The sequence below is a fragment of the Chrysochloris asiatica genome, unplaced genomic scaffold (assembly GCF_000296735.1).
Source record: "Chrysochloris asiatica unplaced genomic scaffold, ChrAsi1.0 scaffold00002, whole genome shotgun sequence".
Lineage (NCBI taxonomy): Eukaryota > Metazoa > Chordata > Mammalia > Afrosoricida > Chrysochloridae > Chrysochloris > Chrysochloris asiatica.
In genome coordinates this window covers 908667-917004 of record NW_006408520.1, presented here as the reverse complement: position 1 = coordinate 917004, position 8338 = coordinate 908667, and positions in this window count along the sequence as shown.

Sequence of the window (8338 nt, the reverse complement as noted above, 5' to 3'; positions counted from 1 at the left end):
GTCAGTACCGACTCAATGGCATCTAACAACAACAACAACAACAACCAGCAACTCTTAGCTCCACAGAGAAGCCCAACACCTTCTCCATAGCCCTTAGTCTTGGTCTTTCCTGCCTTGTGCACTTTGAAATTTCTCCTAAACAATAGCCTACTCCTAAAAATTAGGAGGCTTGTCTCTGGCCTGGGTCTCAGTGTCCTCTGGGAAGCTCAATGGTGTTTTCTTTTTCTTTTTCTTTTTGGTGAGCCAGTTCCCCATGCCTGAGTGCTTCCTATGCTCACAAATTTTCTCCATTAAGAACCTTCTTAAGACCTCCTTCTGCACATACTCACACAGTGGAACAAATGGCGTTACCTCTCGTCTCTGCCTGGGAACAGCCCAGAAAACCCAGAGCTCAACTTTGTATATAAAAGCTCATATCTGTCTCCATGTGTATAAATAAGTCCATATTCAGCATGTTGTGTGGTGCTTGATTTTTTTTCATTGTAAATATCATTTTTCAACAACATAAATGGTGAATATACATGTGACTCTAACCAGAAGGAATATACAGGGATCAAACTGACTATATCTGTAGGAAGAGACAATGGAGAAAGTCAATATTATAATTCTAAACAAGGCTCTGCTATTCATAAGACTTTCGGTGACTAAATATTCGGAAGTAGTTTGTCACTCCTTCTTCCTTAGTCTGTCTTCATCTGGAAGCTCATCTGAAACCTGATGGTCACCATTGGTGACCCTGCTGGTATTTTATACCTGTGGCATAGCTTCCAGAATCACAGCAACTCACAAGCCACCACAGTACAACAAACTGACACATAAGTGGTGGACAACTGATTGGAAGACATCCATATTTGTGCCCATTTCAAAGAGAGGTGACCTAACGGAATGCGGAAATCATCAGACAATATCTTTGATATCCCATGCAAGTAAATTTGTACTAAAAGTAATTCAAAAATGGCTGCAAGCATACATTGACAGAGAACTTCCAGAGTTTCAAGCTGGATTCAGAAGAGGCCGTGGAATGAGGGATATCATTGCTGATGTCTGATGAATCTTGACTGAAAGCAGAGAATGACAGAAAGATGTTTACCTGTGCTTTATTGACTATGCAAAGGCTTTTGATTGTGTGGGTCATGACAAGCTATGAACAATATTGTGAAGTACGAGTAATCCTGAACATTTAATTGTGCTCATGAGGAATCTGTACATGGACCAAGAGGCAGTTGTTCAAACAGAACTTGGGAACACTGAATGATTTAAAATTAAGAAAGTTGTGTGACAAAGTTGCATTCTTTCACCATACTTATTCAACCTGTATGCTGAACAACCGAGTAGCTGGGTTATATGAAGAAAAATGTGGCATCAGGATTGGAGAAAGACTCATTAGCAACCTGCTGTAATATGCAGATGATACAACCATGCTTCCTGAAAGTGAAGAAAATCAAAAAACTGATGAAAATAAAAAAACACAGCCTTTGGAACAGATTGCATCTCTCAACATAAGGAAAACAAAAATCCTCACCACTGAACCAATAAACAATATTCTTATCACGGAGAAAAGATTGAAGTTGTCAAGTAATTCATTCTCCTTGAATCAACTATCAACACCCATGGAAGCAGCAGTCAAGGAATCAATTGACGTATTGCAGTGAGCATATCTACTGCACAAGAACTTTTTAAAGCGTTGAAGAGCAAAGATGCCAGCTTGAAGACTAATGTGTGCAAACCATGGTATTTTCAATAACCTCATATGCATGTGAAAGTTGTGCATTGAATAAGGAAGACCGTAGAAAATTTGATGCTTTTGAGTTATGGTATTGGCGGAGAATATTGAAAGTTCCGTGAGCTGCCAAAAGAACAAACAGATCTGTGTTGAAAGAAGTGCAGCCAGAGAGCTCCTTGGAGGCCAGGATGGGCAACCTTTGTTGCTCATACTTGAGACATACTGTCAGGAGGGACCAGTCACTGGAGAAGGATATCATGTTTGGTAAGGTAGAGGGTCAGAGAAAAAGAGTAAGACCCCCAGTGAGATGGATTGACAAAGTGGCAGCATCAATGGGCTCAAGCATGGCAACAATAGTGAGGTTGGCCGAGGACTGGACTGTTTTGCATAAGGTCACTATGAGTCAGTACTGACTCGATGGTGCCTAACAACAACAACAAATGTTCACTGTAACTTTAGTCACAATAGCAAAAATGGAAACAACTCAAATACTCATCAACAGATGAATGGATAAATAAAATGCTCTACCTACATTCAATGGAATACCATACAACCATAAAGAACAATGATGAATCTGGGGAACATATTATAACATGGAGAGACCTGAAGCACATAATTCTAATGGAAACACATCAAATACATAAGGACAAATATTGGATGATTCCTCTTTTGTGAGAAGAGAAGCAGAAACATAAATTGTTGTTGTTAACTACTGTCTAGTTGGTTCTGAAAGGGTTTCTGAGGAACAGCTGGTGAGCTGACTGTGTGGTTCAAATCAACTGTGTAGTCCAGCACAGTAACCGACTGCACCACACCAATACTCCATAGTCATACAAGGAGGCTTCAAAAAGTTCATGGTAAAATGGAAATAAAAGATAATGGAAATTTTCTACAAACTTTTGAAGCCCCCTCATATATAAGGATTTCTTGTGTGGTGCTGTAGGCTGTAAGATAAGAACTGGACTGGGAACCACAAGGTCAGCAGTTCAAACTCACCAGCTGCTTCTTGGAAACCCTATACAGGATCGCTATGAGTCAGAAGCAACTTTATGGCACTTAACAACAATCTCATATATAAACAAGCACACGTTCATTGGTGGTTAATAGGAGGTGAGAATGGGAGGATACTCTTAGAGTGTAGATACTTGTTATTTTGGTGATGGAAAAAATGGTACTGAATGTGAATATAGTGAGCAGAACCTGACTAAAGCAAATGATGTCATTGTGAACCACTCATGAGAAAGGAATCGTGTACCAAAGAATTTTACATAAGAGGGAAATAACAATAAAAAAGAAAAAATGTGTGTCGCGTCACATCCAGATGAATATAGGACACGGATATACATATATGAGTAAGCACAGGTATATGTGAGAACAAACAGTATCTATAGTAGTTATTGTTAAGTGTCATTAAATCACGTATGACTAATGGTAATGCTATATGGGGTTTTCAAGGAGCACTGGTGGGTCACAACTGCTGACCTTGTGGCTAGCAGTTCAGTGCTTATTCTATAGTGCCGTATTAGTACTCCAATAGTATATATTGCTGTTTAGTGCTGTCAAGTTGGATCTAACTCATAGCAACCCTGTATTTGGTTTCTGAGTAGCAACTGGTTAATTTGAAGTGCAGACTTTGAAGTTTACAGTCTAGTGCTTATCACTCAGCACCACCCCAGGATGCCAATAGTATCTATGGTGGTGGTAGTGTGCCATGGAGTTGATTCAAATTCATAACAACCCTATATAGGATTTCTGAGGATGTAAATCTTCAAGGGAGCAGAAAACCTTTTCTTTTTTCCACTGAATGGCTAGTAATTGGAAATTGCTGACCTTGAGGTTAGCAACCCAACTCATAATGTTAACAGAGCTCCTTAAACTATCGAAGTTGTTGTTGTTTTAGGTGCCATCGAGTCGGTACCAACTCATAGTGACCCTATGCACAATAGAACAAAACACTGCCCCATCCTGAGCCAACCTCACAATTGTTGCCATGCTAGAACGATATGTATATGTAAATACAGAAATGTATGATCAGGCACATATATTCTTTGAAAACAAAACTAGAGATACTCTTTAGACAAACACTTGCTGATACTCATTCTCTAGGTTTGAAAGTTTAGGGTCATAGTTTCATGTAACTACTCAGTAAATTGGCATAATATAGCTCAGAAAGCCCATATACTGCATTCTAGTGAAGTAAGTAGTGTCGAAGATCTTAATATCTTCTTATCATCCATTTAAGATACTGTCAGTTTCCCCTTATAAGGAGCAAATGATTAAGAAGTAACAAAATTCTCAGAAGAAACAAGTCTACATGGCTGAAAGTCTACATGAGCTAGTACTTCAATTGCCTGAGACCAGAAGAACTAGATGGTGCTTGGTTACCACCATAGACTTATCTGACCAGGGACACAATAGATGATTCTAAAACTAGGAGGAAAATACAGGATAAAACTCAAAGTATTATAAAATGTCAGAGTAAATGGGCCATGTAAGACCAGAGGACTCCCTGCAACTACTGCCTTTAGAAGCTGTTTAAACTTTGAACCAAAATATCCCCTAAGATAATAGAAAAAGCAGTGACACATAAAATAAAGAATATGTCCTATTGCATCAGTGCTCTATTTAAAAAAAATACATCTGTGAGTCCAGAATATCACCATTTAATACAAAACAAAGAAGTAACAATAAGTGAGCAGGGAAACCAGAGTACTGGAAATGGAGTATGTTTTATATTTAATATTTCATTAACTTGATTTATAATTTTTAAAAGTATTTAGATAGGTAAGTGATCTTCCAGTTATCCTTTACCTTGTTTTTGTTGCTATTGTTAAGTGCCATTGAGCCAGCTCTGACCCACAGTGACCTTGTATAGGTTTCCAAGGAGCAGCTGGTGAGCTTGAACCACCGACCTTGCTGTTCAAATTGACTTTGCAGTCCAGCGCATTATCCTGTACAGCCATACTAGGACTCCATCCTTTACCTAGAAGTTTGCAAAATTTTGGATTTCAACATACTAAATTAACATATCTACAAACCAGTTCCTGTCAAGTAATTCTAATTCATGATGCCCCATGTTTGTCAAAGTAGAATTGTATTTCATAAAGTTTTCAATATCTGATTTTATTGGGAAGTAGAGGAATTTCTTCCAAGGCACATATAAGTGAAATTGGACTTCCAAACTTAATGGTTATTGGTTAAACATGTTGACTGTTTGTTCCACAGAAGGACTCCATTAAACTAACATACACACATGTCTTGTATAGAATTTATTTTCACATGGAAATATAATTAATGCTCCTGAAGAATCAAAGGCCCTTCATGCTTCTAGGGAACATAAGATCCTAAATCTAATTCAGAATTGTTCAAAACATAAAAAATGAAAATCAGTCACAATCCAAAAAAAAAATGAGAGTTGTTGTTAGGTGCCATTGAGTCGGTACTGACTCATAGTGACCTTATGCACAGCAGAACAAAACACTGCCCAATCCTGGGCCAACCTCACTAATGTTGCCATGCTTGAGACCGTAGATGCTGCCACTTGGCCAATCCATCTAGTTGGGGTCTTCCTCTTTTACTCTGACCCTCCACCTTACCAAACATGATATCCTTCTCCAGTGACTGGTCCCTCCCAACAATATGTCCAATATATGAGAGATGAAGTTTGGCCCTCTTGGCCTCCAAGGAGCACTCTGGCTGCACTTCTTCCAAAACGGATCTATTGGTTCTTTGGGCAGCCCATGGCACTTTCAGTTTTCTCCTCCAACACCTTAACTCAAAGTATTGTCTGCAAAATCATTCCTAGAAATGTGGTGTAACTACGTGATCTGTGAAACAATCATATATAATTTTATTAGCAGAACTTTCTGGGATAAATTTCCTCTCTAGCTTCATAAAACTCTACTCTCCAGCTCTCTTATTCATTAGACTTTACTTACCAAGCAAATATACAAGTATATGCTTGATTTTATGAGGCCAGACAATGCAAATGAAAAGAAAATCACATTCTTATTTAGCTTATGTTTCTAATTCAACAAAGTATAAACATTTATCTGTGTATTCATTATTCCTAATATTCCACCAATTAAATAAAGCTGGTAAATATTTGTGAACAAGCTATAACATAACATTTAGAGAGTTGTACTCATATTTGAAGATAGAGACAACCAAAATTCAATAATGTCCTCAAATATGACCTCAGTGACTTAGTGTGCATTACATAAATTTTCTGACTCTCCTACAGAATTCTTCAATATTACCTGTTTCATAAATACAGGAAGTCTCTGGTTTACCTGTTCCTGTGTTTTTAAGGATTTATAAATCAGCTGGAACAGGTGCATATTGTTGATTTTAGCCTAATTGTAGTACAATAAAAGACTCATCAATTTTTCAATAATTTAAAAACTATATATGTAGAAAGTGAAGGGAAATGAGATGAATTTGTTGTGATGAATAGGGTTTGGTTCCATCATTTCAAAGTGAGGGAAAATTTATATAGCATTACAGTAGCATTTCAAAGATGATGGTATCCTACTCAAAGATGGTGGCAAACTATACTGATTTGAATGTGTGTGGCTCTCAACAGTCCTGCCAATAATTCAATCTCATGCATCGGGCTCCTTAAAAATCTCATTATACCTCTTCTGTTTCTCCCATTATATGGATTTTACCTCTAAGTTTTAACATTCTGATTACCTTGATGAATCACACAAATCACAAAAACTCTAGTCTATTTCTCGTTTGCATCATCAACTATGACAGAACCAGTTCAGAGTCATGGACAAGAAGGAGGTATCTGTACATCTCATGTTTATAACCTAAGAACTGTCTGTATGCTGAAAAGATTTGTAAAGTCTTTGGTATGATGCCTGACTGAGTGTAGCCCTCTTCAAGATGACAGGAACAGCTTCCTAACTGGTTTTCTATAGTCATCATGTCTCTAGACAAGTCATTTTCCATGCAACAACCAAAGTGTTTTTGTAAGATACATACGAGAGCATATCACTCTTCTGCTTTCATCTAATAATTTCCATTTGAGTAAAATCCACTAACATCTGATGTTGTCTAACCTCCCCAGTCTGATTTCATACTGCTACCCTCCATTTGTTTTGTTGTTAAATGTCATCGAATTGATTTCTACTTCATAGTGACCCTATGCACAACAGAATGAAATACTGTCCTGTCCTGTACCATCCTCACAATTATTGTTACATTTAAGCCCCTCATTGCTGCCATTGATTCAGTTAACCTTGTTGGAGATCTTCCTCTCTTTTGGTGACCTCCACTTTACCAAGAGTGATATCCTACTCCAGGGACTGATCCCTCCTGATAAGATGTCCAAAGTATGAGACACAAGTCTCACCATCCTGGATTCTAAGGAGCATTTTGGCTGCAATTCTTCCAAGACAGATTTGTTTGTTCTTCTGGAAGTCTATGATTCTTTTAATATTCTTCTCCAACACCATAATTTAAATGCATTGATTCTTCTATGATCTTTCTTATTCATTATCCAACTTTAACATGCATATGAGGCGATTGAAATATCATGTCCTGGGTCACGGGCACGTCAGTCCTCAAAGTGATAAATTTGCTCTTAAATACTTTAAAAAGTCTTTTAAAGCAGATTTCCAAATGCAATACACTGTTTGATTTCTTCACTGCCTCTTCCATAAGTGTTGATTGTGAATCTAAGCAAAATTAAGTAGTTGACAGCTGCCATCTTTTTTACATTTTATCATAATGGTTTTTATTGGCCCAGTTGTATGCCCACTATATCCTAGCCAGACTGTTTTTCTTATTTCTTGTAAAAAGAAGCCTCCACAGTGGGCATTTGAAGTAGTTGTTTCCTCTACTAGTAATGTTCTTCTCCATTTTTTGTGTGGCTGAGTCTTGTACTTCAATATTGTTTAAATCTAACCTCTAATTTCATCTCCTTAAAAATGTTCATTTAAACCACACCTTTTTTTTCTCATTATCCTTTTTTATTTTGATATGAAGGTGTATTAATTTACTTTGAGATTACTCTGTAATTTTTTTATTTTTATCCTATCTAAAACAGTCTGTTTGATTTCAAATTCTATTTGATTTCCTCACCATTTGGAAGTTCTATTTCTATACTATTCCTTCTTTTTGCTTTGTAGTTTACTTCCTTATAAATTGATACCGTTTGTTTCCTATTTTATGTCTTAAGAGTTTGTTTTACTTTGGATACTTCTATATCTAAATTGAATTCCAGATGGTGTTTTCATGCATGTCAAGTTCAGGTTGTTATCTATTGTTGGTTCTCAGTAAAAAGAAAACCCTTTAGTCTTTTCAAAGAACTGGTCTGGTTATTACAAACTCCTTTAATTTTTGTTTATTTGGAAATGTCCTAAATTTGCTGTCATATTTGAATGACATCATTGCTTGTTATGATTTTTGTTTGCAATATTTTTCTTTCAGAATTTTGTATATGTCATCCTTTTACTTTCTTCCCTGCTTTGTTTCTGCCAAGAAATCAAAGCTTAGTCTTATTTATTCTCCTCTGCAGGTAAATTTTCATGTTTTCTTGGTCTGCTTTCAGGATTTTTTCCTTGTCTTTGGTTTTGAAAGGTCTGGTTATGATATGTCTTGCTG